This window comes from Coregonus lavaretus (genome assembly GCF_964263955.1).
Source record: "Coregonus lavaretus genome assembly, chromosome: 2".
Taxonomy (NCBI): Eukaryota; Metazoa; Chordata; class Actinopteri; order Salmoniformes; family Salmonidae; genus Coregonus; species Coregonus lavaretus.
Genome location: NC_139989.1, coordinates 87,652,035 through 87,669,613, shown reverse-complemented (window position 1 = coordinate 87,669,613; position 17,579 = coordinate 87,652,035). Strand labels below are relative to the sequence as shown.

The following is a 17,579-nucleotide window of genomic DNA, read 5'->3' as shown; positions in this document are numbered from 1 at the left end:
CCTTGTTCCTCTGTAACTTTCTCATTCATCATCATTCACGATTCATTCATGATTATTCATAATCATGGTAGCATCCAAATGAATGTAGAAGTGTTCAGAAACATCTTCTATTCTTACTGACAATACAAGTGAAGTGACTCCAAAATGACAGGACATTATTCACCATTCAGTTTCTATTGGGAAAAACATCATCCAAAACACAACCAAGACAAACTGCAAATGCATTCAACAAGTTTGTAGAATCACAAGCTTGATGTAATCACTGCAGGTAAGGAATATGGGACCAAATACTAAACGTATGACTACTTTAATACAATATAAGTGAATATGTCCAAATTATTACGACTTTTTCAAATGGGAGAACTAGATACATAAAGTGCTTTCATTTCTAAACAGTAACACAGATATGTATGAAAATACTCTCAAATAAAAGGTGACATTATATACTGTCACCTAATATGAAACATTTGATCTCAAATCCAAAATGCTGGAGCATAGCACCAAATTTAAAACTGTAAACTTCACTGTCCAAACACATATGGTGTGGACTATGTGTGCCTGGTAAACACATGTGGATCTGGTGAACAGTTATCACTTGTTGACCAACTACAGGAATACTGACCTCAGAGTCTCCAGTTTACAGTGGGGATTCCCCAGTCCAGCAGAGAGCAGCTTCACTCCTGAATCCTTCAGGTCATTGTAGCTCAGGTCCAGCTCTCTCAGGTGTGAGGGGTTTGAGTTCAGAGCTGAGACCAGAGCAGCACAGCCTTCCTCTGTGACTAGACAGCCTGACAGCCTGCAAAGAGTCAAATCATATTAAAACCACACTGCTATTCTTTGGTGGTGAAAATAGTGGCAGTATATTTTTTCATTCATACCAGTGTCCTGAAACCTTCCATTTATATATTATTATTAGAAAAAATCATAATATTGCTTGTAGATAGAAAAATGTATAGTACAAATATTTGAGTAGACTGACCAGAGCAGTTTAAAAAGCAGTATCAGTCAAAAGACAGACAGTGAGGTATCAGATTTAGATTGTATTGAGTATACAGTCCACACCATATCTATTTTGACAGTGAAGCTAACATTTTAAATGTGGCTCTATACTCCAACATTTTGGATTTGAGATCAAATGTTACATATGAGGTGACAGTATATAATGTCACCTTTTATTTGAGGTAATTTTAATACATATCTGTTTCACCGTTTAGAAATGAAAACACTTTATGTATCTAGTCCCCCATTTGAAGAAGTCATAAGTATTCTGACCAATTCACTTACAGTGTATTAAAGTAGTCAAAAGTTGAGTATTTGGTCTCAAACTCGTTGGTTGCATTTGCAGTTTGTTTTGGTTGTGTTTTGGGTTATGTTTTGTCCAATAGTAACTGAATGGTGGATGATGACTGGAGTAATTTTCTGTCTAAGTGAGTAGATAACATGTTTCTAAACACTACTAAATTAATCCTGATGATGACATGATTAATAAAAATTATGAATGAATCATGAATAATAATGAGTGAGAAAGTTACAGAGGCTACAACAAAACATGCTAACCTCTCACCATTACCAATAACAGAGGGGGTATGATCCTTGTTCCTCTGTAACTTTCTCATTCATCCTTATTCACGATTCATATATGATTATTCATAATCATGGTAGCATCCACATGAACGTAGAAGTGTTCAGAAACATCTTCTATTCTTACTGACAATACAAGTGAAGTGACTCCAAAATGACAGGACATTATTCACCATTCAGTTTCTATCAGGAAAAACATCATCCAAAACACAACCAAGACAAACTGCAAATGCTTTCAACAAGTTTGTAGAATCACAAGCTTGATGTAATCACTGTGGGTAAGGAATATGGGACCAAATACTAAACTTATGACTACTTTAATACAATATAAGTGAATATGTCCAAATTATTACAACTTTTTCAAATGGGAGAACTAGACACATAAAGTGCTTTCATTTCTAAACAGTAACACAGATATGTATGAAAATATCCTCAAATAAAAGGTGACATTATATACTGTCGCCTAATATGAAACATTATATCTCAAATCCAAAATGATGGAGCATAGCACCAAATGTAAAACTGTAAGCTTCACTGTCCAAACACATATGGTGTGGACTATGTGTGCCTGGTAAACACATGTGGATCTGGTGAACAGTTATCACTTGTTGACCAACTACAGGAATACTGACCTCAGAGTCTCCAGTTTACAGTGGGGATTCCCCAGTCCAGCAGAGAGCAGCTTCACTCCTGAATCCTTCAGGTCATTGTAGCTCAGGTCCAGCTCTCTCAGGTGTGAGGGGTTTGACCTCAGAGCTGAGACCAGAGAAGCACAGCCTTCCTCTCTGACTAGACAGCGTGACAGCCTGCAAAGAGTCAAATCATACTAAAACCACAATGCTATTCTTTGGTGGTGAAAGTAGTGGCAGTATATTTTTTCAACATTTTCAGATATATCAGTGTCCTGAAACCTGCCATATATATATATAATTATTAGAAAAAATCATAATATTGTGTGTAGAGAGAAAAATGTATAGTACGAATATTTGAGTAGACTGACCAGAGCAGTTTAAAAAGCAGTATCAGTCAAAAGACAGACAGTGAGGTATCATATTTAGATTGTATTGAGTATACAGTCCACACCATATCTATTTTGACAGTGAAACAGACATTTTAAATGTGACTCTGTACTCCAACATTTTGGATTTGAGATCAAATGTTTCATATGAGGTGACAGTATATAATGTCACCTTTTAATTTAGGGTATTTTCATACATACAGTGGGGGAAAAAAGTATTTAGTCAGCCACCAATTGTGCAAGTTCTCCCACTTAAAAAGATGAGAGAGGCCTGTAATTTTCATCATAGGTACACGTCATCTATGACAGACAAAATGAGAAAAAAAAATCCAGAAAATCACATTGTAGGATTTTTAATGAATTTATTTGCAAATTATGGTGGAAAATAAGTATTTGGTCAATAACAAAAGTTTCTCAATACTTTGTTATATACCCTTTGTTGGCAATGACACAGGTCAAACATTTTCTGTAAGTCTTCACAAGGTTTTCACACACGGTTGCTGGTATTTTGGCCCATTCCTCCATGCAGATCTCCTTTAGAGCAGTGATGTTTTGGGGCTGTCGCTGGGCAACACGGACTTTCAACTCCCTCCAAAGATTTTCTATGGGGTTGAGATCTGGAGACTGGCTAGGCCACTCCAGGACCTTGAAATGCTTCTTACGAAGCCACTCCTTCGTTGCCCGGGCGGTGTGTTTGGGATCATTGTCATGCTGAAAGACCCAGCCACGTTTCATCTTCAATGCCCTTGCTGATGGAAGGAGGTTTTCACTCAAAATCTCACGATACATGGCCCCATTCATTCTTTCCTTTACATGGATCAGTCGTCCTGGTCCCTTTGCAGAAAAACAGCCCCAAAGCATGATGTTTTCACCCCCATGCTTCACAGTAGGTATGGTGTTCTTTGGATGCAACTCAGCATTATTTGTCCTCCAAACACAACGAGTTGAGTTTTTACCAAAAAGTTATATTTTGGTTTCATCTGACCATATGACATTCTTCCAATCCTCTTCTGGATGCACTGTAGCAAACTTCAGACGGGCCTGGTCATGTACTGGCTTAAGCAGGGGGACACGTCTAGCACTGCAGGATTTGAGTCCCTGGCGGCGTAGTGTGTTACTGATGGTAGGCTTTGTTACTTTGGTCCCAGCTCTCTGCAGGTCATTCACTAGGTCCCCCCGTGTGGTTCTGGGATTTTTGCTCACCGTTCTTGTGATCATTTTGACCCCACGGGGTGAGATCTTGCGTGGAGCCCCAGATCGAGGGAGATTATCAGTGGTCTTGTATGTCTTCCATTTCCTAATAATTGCTCCCACAGTTGATTTCTTCAAACCAAGCTGCTTACCTATTGCAGATTCAGTCTTCCCAGCCTGGTGCAGGTCTACAATTTTGTTTCTGGTGTCCTTTGACAGCTCTTTGGTCTTGGCCATAGTGGAGTTTGGAGTGTGACTGTTTGAGGTTGTGGACAGGTGTCTTTTATACTGATAACAAGTTCAAACAGGTGCCATTAATACAGGTAACGAGTGGAGGACAGAGGAGCCTCTTAAAGAAGAAGTTACAGGTCTGTGAGAGCCAGAAATCTTGCTTGTTTGTAGGTGACCAAATACTTATTTTCCACCATAATTTGCAAATAAATTCATTAAAAATCCTACAATGTGATTTTCTGGATTTTTTTTTCTCAATTTGTCTGTCATAGTTGACGTGTACCTATGATGAAAATTACAGGCCTCTCTCATCTTTTTAAGTGGGAGAACTTGCACAATTGGTGGCTGACTAAATACTTTTTTCCCCCACTGTATCTGTTTCACCGTTTAGAAAAGAAAGGACTTTATGTATCTAGTCCCCTATTTGAAGAAGTCATAAGTATTCTGACCAATTCACTTATAGTGTATTAAAGTAGTCAAAAGTTTAGTATTTGGTCCCAAACTCGTTGGTTGCATTTGCAGTTTGTTTTGGTTGTGTTTTGGGTTATGTTTTGTCCAATAGTAACTGAATGGTGGATGATGACTGGAGTAATTTTCTGTCTAAGTGAGTAGATAACATGTTTCTAAACATTACTAAATTAATCCTGATGATGACATGATTAAGAAAAATCATGAATGAATCATGAATAATAATGAGTGAGAAAGTTAGAGGCTACAACAAAACATGCTAACCTCTCACCATTACCAATAACAGAGGGGGTATGATCCTTGTTCCTCTGTAACTTTCTCATTCATCATTATTCACCATTCATTCATGATTATTCATAATCATGGTAGCATCCACATGAATGTAGAAGTGTTCAGAAACATCTTCGATTCTTACTGACAATACAAGTGAAGTGACTCCAAAATGACAGGACATTATTCACAATTCAGTTTCTATTGGGAAAAACATCATCAAAAACACAACCAAGACAAACTGCAAATGTATTCAACAAGTTTGTAGAATCACAAGCTTGATGTAATCACTGCAGGTAAGGAATATGGGACCAAATACTAAACTTTTGACTACGGTAAATGAATTTGTCCAAATAATTACGACTTCTTCAAATGGGAGAACTAGATACATAAAGTGCTTTCGTATCTAAACAGTAAAACAGATATGTATGAAAAACCTGAAATAAAAGGTGACATTCTGTACTGTTGCCTAATATGAAACATTCTATCTGAAATCCAAAATGCTGGAGCATAACACCAAATGTAAAACTGTAAGCTTCACTGTCCAAACACATATGGTGTGGACTATGTGTGCCTGGTAAACACATGTGGATCTGGTGAACAGTTATCACTTGTTGACCAACTACAGGAATACTGACCTCAGAGTCTCCAGTTTACAGTGGGGATTCCCCAGTCCAGCAGAGAACAGCTTCACTCCTGAATCCTTTAGGTCATTGTTACTCAGATCCAGCTCTCTCAGGTGTGAGGGGTTTGACTTCAGAGCTGAGACCAGAGAAGCACAGCCTTCCTCTGTGACTCCACAGCCTGACAGCCTGCAAAGAGATCATCATGATTTCACAAACACACTGTTAATTTAACACCAGTAGTGTAGAAGGACAATGGCAGATGCATTTGGTTTATTCTCTTAAACAACATATAGATTCATCTTCCGTCTCCTAGAATTGTATGGTCATATTGTTATACTAATGTGAACATCAATGCATTGATTCAATATGTTTTTCAATAGAATATTATATACATATTATAATACATATATTTCTCTAAACTGAATATTTCTTCCTGATGATTAGTACTTAAATGTCATTTTATGTACTCACAGAGCAGCTCTGGAGGCTTTGACCACTGGCAGCAGCCTCAGAAGACCTTCCTCCGATCTGGAGTATTTCTTCAGGTCAAACACATCCAGCTCCTTTTCTGAAGTCAGCAACACAAAGACCAGAGCTGACCACTGTGCAGGTGAGAGATCTTCTTCTGAGAGACTTCCTGATCTCAGGTAGCTTTGGATCTCCTTCACTAGAGAATGGTCATTCAGTTCATTCAGACAGTGGAACAGATTGATGCACCTCTCTGGAGAGGGATTCTCCCTGATCTTCTCCTTGATGTACTTGACTGTTTCTTCATGGCTCTGTGAGCTGCTTCTTGTCTTTGTCAGTAGACCTCATAAGTGCTTCTGATTGGACTCCAGTGAGAGGCCCAGAAGGAAGCGGAGGAACAGGTCCAGGTTTCCCGTCTCACTTTGTAAGGCTTTATCCACTGCACTCTTGTAGACAGTAACTTCAGGCTTGTTTCTGATCCTCACAGAAAAGTTGCTGGACTTTGATTGCTGTTCCGCCATTAGATTCTCATTGTTGTTGATGAATGAGAGGAACACATATACAGCAGCCAGAAACTCCTGAATGCTCAGATGCACGAAGCAGTACACCTTGTCCTGGTACAGCACACATTCCTCTTTAAAGAGCTGTGTGCACAATCCTGAGTACACTGTGGCTTCATTGACATCAATGCCAGCCTCTTTCAGGTCTTCTTCATAGAAAATCAGATTGCCATTCACAAGCTGTTGAAAAGCCAGTTTTCCCAGTGACAGAATGCTCTCTTTATTCCAGTGTGGACCCGTTTCTTCTTTCCCAATATACTTTTCATTCTTCTGTTTGGTATGAAACTCCACAAGGTGTGAGTACATCTCAGTCAGAGTCTTGGGCATCTCTTCTGTCTTATGTTTCAGCATGTGTTCAAGGACTGTTGCAGAAATCCAACAGAAGACTGGAATGTGGCACATGATGTGGAGGCTCCTTGATGTCTTTATGTGTGAGATGATTCTGCTGGCCAGGTCCTGATCACTGAATCTCTTCCTGAAGTACTCCTCCTTTTGTGGGTCATTGAACCCTCGTACCTCTGTCACCTGGTCAACACACACTGAAGGGATCTTATTGGCTGCTGCAGGTCGGGTAGTTATCCAGAGGAGAGCAGAGGGAAGCAGATTTCCCTTGATGAGATTTGTCAGCAGAACATCCACTGAGGTTGACTCTGTGACGTCAAAACAAATCTTGTTCTTCTGGAAGTCTAGGGGCAGTCGGCACTCATCCAGACCATCAAAGATGAACAGAACTTTGTACTTGTCGTAGTTGGAGATTCTTGATTCTTTGGTTTCGATTGAGAAGTGATTGAGAAGTTCAATCAAAGTTTGTTTTTCACCTTTCCTCAAATTCAGCTCCCGAAAAGGGAATGAAAATACAAATTGGACATCCTGATTTGCTTTTCCTTCAGCCCAGTCCAAAATGAACTTCTGCACAGAGACTGTTTTTCCAATGCCAGCGACTCCCTTTGTCAGCACAGTTCTGATAAGTTTGTCTTGTCCAGTTAAGGGTTTGAAGATGTCGTTACATTTGACTGCAGTCTCTGGTCTTGCTTGTTTCCTGGTTGTTGTCTCAATCTGTCTCAGCTCATGTTTATTATTGACCTCTCCTGTTCCACCCTCTGTGATGTAGAGCTCTGTGTAGATCTTATTGAGAAGTGTTTGGTTTCCTTGTTTAGCGATCCCCTCAAAAACACATTGAAACTTCTTCTTTAGATTAGATTTGAGTTCACGTTGACAAATCACAGCAAGCTCATCTGAATGAAGAAATAACACAGAGGATATTAATATGATGTCTGTTTTAATGCCTACAGTATTGTAAGACTGTCTTATAAAGTTTAAATTATAATCATTTATTCTCTTGTCTGTATAAATCTGTAAATGTTTTCATAATGCATTACACACTGGTGTGACTGATTTATATCATTATTGATGGCAATAATGTTCCCTCTCTCTCTCTCTCTCTCTCTCTCTCTCTCTCTCTCTAACACATCCCTGCTGCTACTTGATGAGATCACTAGTTGTTGTGTTAAGGCTGCTACAATATCATTGAGTTACACAGCTACTTTAGCTGTACTTTAGCTACAGCTTTTAAATGTTCTAAAACAGCATTCAACATGAGGCAGACAGGTTTTACTTTTCTCCAGTGTGTCAGCAAGCTCCTTCTGGTTCATTTTCCTCAGGACGTGCAGTGTGATCTTCAGAGCCCCCTCTCTGGCACTGCTCTCCTGCTTCTCATCTTCAGCATCCACCACTTCCTTATCCTGCTTCTGACTCTCAAAGCCTTCTGGGAGTTCTGGACTAAGAATCCTCTTGAACATCTTCAGCTCGTTCTTCACAAACGTCATAATATTCTCTTCAAGCAACTGAAATAAATCAAGTAAATAAGTTAAGCAAGAGACTAAATGCTTTCTCATTAACATATTAATGAATGATTGACAGATCAACTTTACTTGAGGTAAACAAAACAAATGTACATAACAGGACCACATACACTGAATATGGAGGCCAGGTCTGTTTGATGACTCTGGGAAGACTGACCACTGAGAATCTCTGAGTCTGATCTCTCCTGTTGGTTTCTGTGGACAAAACATGAGATTACATCTCCTCATCCAGGGAGTACACACACACACACACACACACACACACACACACACACACACACACACACACACACACACACACACACACACACACACACACACACAGGGAGGGAATGTTGTGTTAGTTTAATATTGTTTCAGAACTGTGAAAATGGAAAAAAGTATTAGCCTATGGATTATGAAAACAACAAAAATAAATGGGAAAATGGGAGAGGAGAAATGACTAGAGACAGTGTTGTTTAACTCACTGACCATGACCCATGAGTTCTTCTTACCTTTTGTGAGAGATTTATTATTCTCATAAATGATGGGATGACTAACTTAGAAAGAATGCATTCTTGACTGGGCTAATGTAGGTTGTGTCACCTGGCAGGCTGTGATTGATGTGAAGAGCTGTTTTAGGGGGTAAAATTAGATAAGAATTTGTGTCTCCAAATACTAGACTATACTGGTTCTTTGTGATCTGTGAACAATCCTTGGACGTAGGGAGGGAGCTGGCTCTTCTCACTATGACAGGTGAACGAATGCCTGGAAACAGGGATGCGCTAAGAGGCGGGGGACCTGTGCGCCAACGGATTGGCTGAGTAAGTCTAAACCACGCTCAAGTCTCTACTCTGATTGGCCAGCAGAGAGGTGGGAACTCTCTCTCTGTCAGAGTATTTGAGGAAGAACATGTAATAATGAATTTAGTTCTCTGTCTGCCCTGCGAGGTTTTTCAGTGAGCCCGTATACGAACCAACATACTTATCATACATACATTTTGCATATAATAAATTTAGCTTGGATTGAAGATCTCTTGATTCTTATTTCAATACCAGATTTGAATTACGCAATTTCTAACACTTTGTTCACTAGAAAAGTCTCCCTCTCTAAACCCTATAGGATGACTCATAGACTTGTCACTCTTCATGGACACACAGCTGGGTACAGGGGAGGCTGGTCTCTCCTGCTTGATTGGGCTTCAACACAACAGAGACAAACATTACATCTCTCATCTACTCTGAGCTCAGATGGGGAAACATAAGAAGAGTTTCATTCCAAAACGCTATATATCAATTTTCAGAAATGTTCGTAAATTAGCTTTTATTGTTTAAAGAAATGATGAAAGAGATTGGTGTTTTTTCACTATCTAATCATGGCATGGGATTGTTCAATGACAGACATGTATTTGTTTAAAATCTATCACTTGATGGTTTCATTTCAAAGAGACAAATAATCATGTTTTTTTTGTGCAATTTTCTATACATCTGCCTCACTCTCAGAGAAATAAGTAGTACTGCTAGGTTTTACACAGTAATAATATATATCTGTCTCACTCTCAGAGAAATAAGTAGTACTGCTAGGTTTTACACAGTAATAATATATATCTGTCTCACTCTCAGAGAAATAAGTAGTACTGCTAGGTTTTACACAGTAATAATATATCTGCCTCACTCTCAGAGAAATAAGTAGTACTGCTAGGTTTTACACAGTAATAATATATATCTGACTCACTCTCAGAGAAATAAGTAGTACTGCTAGGTTTTACACAGTAATAATATATATCTGACTCACTCTCAGAGAAATAAGTAGTACTGCTAGGTTTTACACAGTAATAATATATATCTGCCTCACTCTCAGAGAAATAAGTAGTACTGCTAGGTTTTATACAGTCAAATGTGGCCGACCGGCTCGATTCGGTCTTATGTAGCAACATTTGAAATTGTGTTTTTTTACATTGGATAAAAGTAGAGACTCAGCTAGAAAAAGGTATATCATACACTACAGTTGAGGAACAATGGGAAAGTAATTCTGCTTTGAAAGATGATAATCAATTTTGAGAAAATGGTCTTTGAAAATGTTGGTTCACCTACTGGAGAGCTCTTCTTTATCTACAGTGGTATTACTTTGGCAGATAATGTCACCCATCTAAATAAATAGTATATATATATATATATATATATAGTTAACTAAATGTATGATGTTTTTGGTTTATGTCAGTTTCATTGTTTGTTATGCTATAAATTGTTATTTTATGGTTGTAAGTGGTAAATTTAACTAATTAATTAATTACTACTTTAGTAAGGATATACTTTATTCAGTACTACTGCAGTTGCTAAATAATTCCAATAGATGGCAGCATAAGACCACGAATGACATTTCAGAAGGTTAGTTTAGTTTTCTCCCTGGATACACCACCACTCCCCCTCACAGGAAAACTCCTGCACACGCTTTTTACTGTCCCTTTCCACACTGCTAACGCAAGAGGAACGACTGAAAAAGCATTTAACAGATTACTGTGAAATAATATAATGATGATTCATGTTTATTATTAGCTGTTTTTATGCTCATGTTTTGAAATTATACTTCATTACTATAACGATGATCAATAAGCCTGAACATTAATTTAGTCACCTCTGGTCGAGAAAAACGTATTTTCCTAGTACATTCATTGTCAGATTCATCAACCAGCAGCGAGCACTCTGCCTTCTAGCACAAGCGAGGGGCATGTTGAGGTACATTTGCTATCCGGGAGGGTTGCATGATGTAATTTATTGGTGGGCTGGAAGACGCACTCTTGTCTTATCTATTCCGAGGTTGTTTAATCGTAATATTAGATATTTAAAAATGCATGTATCCTAGGGTTGAGGTTGGAGCATCTGACTAGTGATTATTTACCAGGGGTTCAACACCTGCTATAGTCACTATTTAATTGCTCTTCCAAAAGCATCACAGGCCTAATACGAAATATATAGCTAACTAAAGTAATGAGTGACCATTTTAGAAAATCATGGGATATATAATATTTGGTTGCATCCTATTTTATGTCAATCATATTGCTGCTTGTAGCCTATAACTGATGCTTCGTGGTCTTATGCTGCCATCTATTGGAAATATTTAGCTATTAAAAGTTATTAATTCACGTACAGACATTGGTGAGGCAGCTCAGAAATAAAGTGTATTAGATCAGTCACAAACCTGCCCCACGCCAATTGCTGGACCTTCACACAGTGGTTACTAGGTCACCCAATTCAAACCATATTTGAAAAATAAAACAAATGTGTCTTATTTATCAAGTGTTCTGTCTTGCAATTATACATATAATAAAATAACAACAAAATAATCAAAACGCAATTTAATACTATATTTGTATTTACTAAGATAATATTATTACTAAAATAGTTTCTAAAAGTGTTCTAGGCTACCCTACCCTAGAATTAGGGGTTAGGGTTACGGCTAAAATAGGTTATAAGTAGGGCAAGAGTTTCTGTATAGCACTTTGTGACATCTGCTGGTGTAAAAAGGGCTTTATAAATACATTTGATTGATTGTTAGGTTTAGGGTTTTTATGGCAAAAAACTGTTTGGGTTTATAGCACTCTTGCGCCTCCCTTTGGCCATCTGTGGGTACTACATAACTCATTCATTACATTTTTTACATTTACATTTTACATATTTAGCAGACGCTCTTATCCAGAGCGACTTACAGTTAGTGAGTGCATACATTTTCATACTGGCCCCCCGTGGGAAACGAACCCACAACCCTGGCGTTGCAAGCGCCATGCTGTACCAACTGAGCTATATGACACTTGCTAGGCTCATAATCTGAGGTAGCAACTGCGTTTGATCTACAAATCCATTAGCTAGACCACCTGATTAGACAACAATCACCCCATTATACCCATTTGGTTTGCAACTCAGTGAACCTGCGCAGCATTCGCTCAATTTGATGCCTATGAAGGAAGAGTTCGATGCATATCAAATTACCCAGCAGCCATTTAGTTTAGATTGTACCCTTTTTTTCTAAACAAATATTTTTTTAACCATGACCAGAAAATGTTTAAAGTTTGATGGCTTTGCGCCAGACAACACCGCCTAGACTGCGGCTCCCCACAACATGTACTCAGGTTAACAGTGAGCGCGCTCACCAAGTAGCAGTAACCTTGTTAATAATAAGTTACCTGAGGTAAACCTACAGGGTTAACGCTCACCAAGTAGCCGTAACCTTGTTAATAATAAGTTACCTGAGGTAAACCTACAGGGTTAGCGCTCACCAAGTAGCAGTAACCTTGGTAATAATAAGTTACCTGAGGTAAACCTACAGGGTTAACGCTCACCAAGTAGCCGTAACCTTGTTAATAATAAGTTACCTGAGGTAAACCTACAGGGTTAACGCTCACCAAGTAGCAGTAACCTTAGTAATAATAAGTTACCTGAGGTAAACCTACAGGGTTAACGCAGGCAGGTCTCATTGATAACAATAGTGAAGCTGGCATTGTGACGCAGAACAATGGGCTGGGAATAGAACGTTCTGAAGGCGAGTCGGTGTCACGGAGCTCAATAGAACTAATAGGAGCTGGTAGGGTGAAAAATGCCCTAAAATAAGGCCTGTTTTTTCGCGATTACTTCATAACCTGGAACGGAAGGTAATATTATGAAACTGGGCTCCATGGCGGATGCAAAGAACTAATTTGATCAGAAATAAACGTTGTAAAAAATGTCACTTGAGGCGCCCGGAAAATAATATTCAAAAGTTCAGTCCTTGGACACAGAGGGGTTAAACACTAAAGTTACCATCCATCTAGTGAAGAGAGGAGAACCGGACAGAGGGAGAGTAGGTACCCAGCATCCGTCAACGAGAGAGGGAGAAGCCCTCCACGGTATTTAACAGGTGGAAGAAACAACCAGGGAGCTCCATCGGTCCACAAGAAATGCAGGCAGCCGGTGATGATGTAGTGGTAGCTAGGATAACTAGGATGCTGCTGGTAGAGTAGCTAGCTTAGCTAGCTGTACCGACTAGCTTGACTAGCTAGCAGGTCGTTCGTCTGTCCCTCGAGGATGATGACGAATCCGGTGAACCACAAGATGAAACAAGAATAGCGAGTGAAAAGGATCTGGCTACACTCATACTGTTACTGACCATTACGCAAAAAAGCTAATTGAACAATAAACTTCGGTGTCTCAACACTGTAACAAACTCCGTTGTTGTTCCCCAAGATCACCACAGACCACTCTGCGCGTAACTGGACAATATGCTTGGCGCCAAACCGTACGTGGACGCGGACAGTTCCAGAACGCGGACATGAGCAGAGCAACACAAGACATTTACATTTACATTTTAATCACTTAGCAGACGCTCTTATCCAGAGCGACTTACAGTTAGTGAGTGCATACATAACCCAGTCTTTATACTGGCTTACATTAGTAATATTCATTTATTTATTTTTTATATGTAAAACAAACATTCAAAGTTTTTTATAACAATATTTTCAGATCTGGGCCCATATCCACAAAGTGTCTCAGAGTAGAAAATTGGTCGTATAAGTGCTGAGAATTAAGACATTTTACTCTTATGGGTATAAATGAATGCATAGCATTTTGTCTTCGTTTTGGCAGATTAACTCATGCTTATTTCTAAAGATTAACTCAGGTTTTGGCCCAGCGGCTAAGGAGTTGGAGCAGTGGCAGAAGTTGGACATATGGCAGAAAGGTGGCTGGTTCGAATCCCGGGCCGGGCGCTGGAAAAAAACGGTTGGAGTTGATCTGACCACTGGAGGGCTGCTGGGTTCACATCCTCAAAACATTCACCTTTTGTTGATCAGAACTCTAGAGGTTCTTCTTCACTGAACCCAAAAATATATCTAACTTTTAGTGGTTCCATATATTAAGGAAGTGATAGAAGCCTTTTTGGTTCTATAAGGAACCTTCTTTTCTAAGTGTATAATGAACACATTTTTCTTTTGATTATTTAATTACATACATCATGTTTTTTCAAGTTATCCCTTTGGAGCGCAACATCAAGTTGTTAAAAATTGAATCCTAAATTGGCCATGGCTATAAATTGGCCAATTGAAGGCATCTAGGGCGAAATATGTGTTCGATGAAAATGAACATTGTATGCAAAGTTGTAGGCAACATTATTGACAAGGGACCCTGATGCCTACGATGCCAAAGCTATTTAGAGTTGTTAAACGGGTGTGAAGAGTGTGTTGGTATAACGGTAATATTGTCAAAATTCCGCTTGTAACAACCATCAGAATTGGTCAAAGAAATATGCATTCCATTATATTAGGCAATAATGAAGAGTAGGCAAAGTGGTTGTGTCGTATTAAAATTCTATCAAATGTCTTCCATTGCAACGAGTCCAGTCAGGGTGCTGCAGAACCCCTGCAGTACCTCCACTGACCCCGGATTGAGAACTCCTGATTTAGCAGATGCTCTAATCCAGAGTGATTTACAGTAAGTGCATTCATCTTAAGATAGCTATTTATTTTGTAAATAAAATCAATAAATTCTTCATAAAATTGTCATCTCACCTCTTAGCTTTGGTGTCATGTTCCCCAGAGAGACGTATTTTAGAGGCAGGGCCCCCCTCCTCTCTCTCCCCAGAGAGACTCATTTTAGAGGCAGGGACCCCCTCCTCTCTCTCTCCAGAGAGACTCATTTTAGAGGCAGGGCCCCCCTCCTCTCTCTCCTCAGAGAGACTCATTTTAGACCACTGACCCCTAAACAGAGATGCAGCATGTTGGTTGTGGTGAACACAGTGACAACTAATTCTAGAATGTCAATTGTTCTCTTTTACTCATGATCTCTTAGAAATAAAACATTTACTAACAGACATATCCAAACAGTCAGGTGATTTAATTTAATCACATGAACATTGTTACGTTCCTCAACAAAAAATAAAACATTGTCTCTCAAACAGAAGAAGGAACTAACAAAGAGTCACTAACAACAACCAAAACGAAACAGGTGGTTTTAGGAGGGGTTCTGAAAGACACTCATGGGGGTGTCCACTAGTGGTGGGAATCAGAGGCTTTCTGAACGCTTTGGGGCTTTCACCAAATTGTGCCGAAAATGCCATTGATAGATTTGAGTGCTAATAAACAACATTTAGTTAGAATGTGTGGTTCGCTTTTTGCCTCCAGGTTCACTATGTTTTGAAAAACGATGCATATGTGACTTTCAACATGGCACCGTCATAGGATGCCACCTTTCCAACAAGTCAGTTCGTCAAATTCCTGCCCTGCTAGAGCTGCATGTTTGTTGATTTATGTAATGGCATATATTTTAATGATTTATGTAATGTATTTGATCTATTGAAATATAATTTTGATATAGTTTAAAATTTAGTTTCATGGTCATTTATTATGTTTTCCAGAGTCTCCAACCAAACTCTGAGATCAGTCTCTCCAGTACCCAGTCATCTGTCCATGAAGAGTGACATCTCTATGGATCATCCTATACATTTTAGTGATAAATCAGGGACCTTTGACCCCAGGTAAGTTACTGGTCAGAATTGATGATATTACTATTGAAGAGGAGAATCTTCTAGATCTGAAACCAGATGTATTTTGTGTATCTGAGCATATCATTTGTTGTTTATGTTACATATTTTAATACACTGAGTGTACAACATTTTCCACAACATTTCCAACGGAGACCATCAGGTTGGTAAGTCATCATACTGTAGCTCAAACCTACTGTGATGACGACCTAACTTTATAATAGTTCGTAGCCTACCTAGCAGAATCTGCCCGTCTTTCTTTCAAAATCAACACATTTATCTGTCTTCTAATGCAGTGGTGTAAAGCACTTAAGTAAAAATACTTTAAAGTATCTGTACTTTACTATTTATATTTTTAACAACTTTTACTTTTACTTCACTACATTCATAAAGAAAATGATGTACTTTTTACTCCATAAATTTCCCTGACACCCAAAAGTACTCGTTACATTCAGAAAATTGTCCAATTCGCACTTATCAACAGAACATCCCTGGTCATCCCTACTGCCTCTGATCTGGCAGACTCACTAAACACAAATGCTTTTTTAAAATGATGTCTGAGTGTTGGAATGTGACCCTGGCTATCCGTAAATGAAAATAACAAGAAAATTGTGCCGTCTGGTTTGCTTCATATAAGTAATTTTAATTTTAATTATTCCTACTTTACTTTAGCAATTACATTTACTTTTGATACTTAAGTATATTTAAAATCAAATACTTTTAGACTTTTACTCAAGTAGTATTTTACGGGGTGGCTTTCACTTTTACTTGAGTCATTTTCTATTAAGGTATCTTTACTTTTTCCACCACTGTTCTAATGTTCCATATGCGCCACAGTTTGAACAGACATTTTGTAACTGCGTAGGCTACAAAGTCACTTTCAATTCCAAATAAGGAAATGAAGTTATAACGGTGACTGGGTGAATTAGTTTTCCATTGGCCGGCTCCCCGGGTGGGCAGAGTTGGCACGTTTTAGACCATTCCATTGGTCCTTAAATTAAATGTCCACCAGGTTTAGCTGTGCTTTTTTCCCTCCAAAATGTGATTTACTGTAGGCCTATAATAATTGTAAACAGGCATACAAATCCAAAAGGTTTAAATTTGAGAATGTTCATTTGTATGCCTCAAATATTAAACTGTCTTCAAATATCTGATGATTAGTTGAATCAGGTGTGTAAATGCTGGGCAAGAACAAAAGGATTGAGAAACCCTGAGATAAACATAAAACCCTATCATTTAAAAGCTCCTCCACCATCTTTACCAGACGTTTGACTGATAACATGTGATAACACTTTGAAAACTGCTGTCTGCCAGCAACTAAGCTCAAGTAGCAGTTCTACTAACTAGTAATATCTCATTCCAGGTATTCATTCTCTTACTCTGTCCATTAGAATAGATTATTATTCAGAAATACTGACTTTATTTTTTTGTTCTCTCCATACAGCGTTTTCTGCTCTGTCGTCTCAAAATGGATCCTGTACAAAAGAACAACTTTACTTTCTGTTTCAGCTCAACCGTCTCCCCTTCCTGATAATCAAGTGTTTTATTGGTATCTTCCACTAGATGGCAGTAAACACCTGCTGTAACTAGACTACGACTATGTGTTCGGTTTCATACATGCAGTTTCCCAGAGGAGGAGTGCTGATCTAGGATCAGGTCCCCCCTGTCCATCTAATCTGTTTCATTTTGATCTAAAAGGAAAAACTGATCCCAGATCAGTACTCCTACTCTAGGAATACTGTCACAGGTGACTCCTCAAGATGAGGCTCATGATATATAAGTTATATTCTTTAAGAGTCAATTAATATCATTAATTGAA

General features: G+C 38.7%; 1 pseudogene across 1 annotated transcript; it reads right to left on the bottom strand.

The window, feature by feature from the left end:
• Window positions 1-577: 577 nt before the first annotated feature.
• On the bottom strand, window positions 578-17,235 carry LOC311141398 (NLR family CARD domain-containing protein 3-like; annotated as a pseudogene). Its single transcript has 6 exons — window positions 17,179-17,235; window positions 14,790-14,978; window positions 8,386-8,470; window positions 8,029-8,257; window positions 5,857-7,648; window positions 578-796 (listed from the first exon to the last, which is right to left on the bottom strand). The product of its transcript is annotated as an NLR family CARD domain-containing protein 3-like (transcript).
• Between the last annotated feature and the right edge of the window lie 344 nt (window positions 17,236-17,579).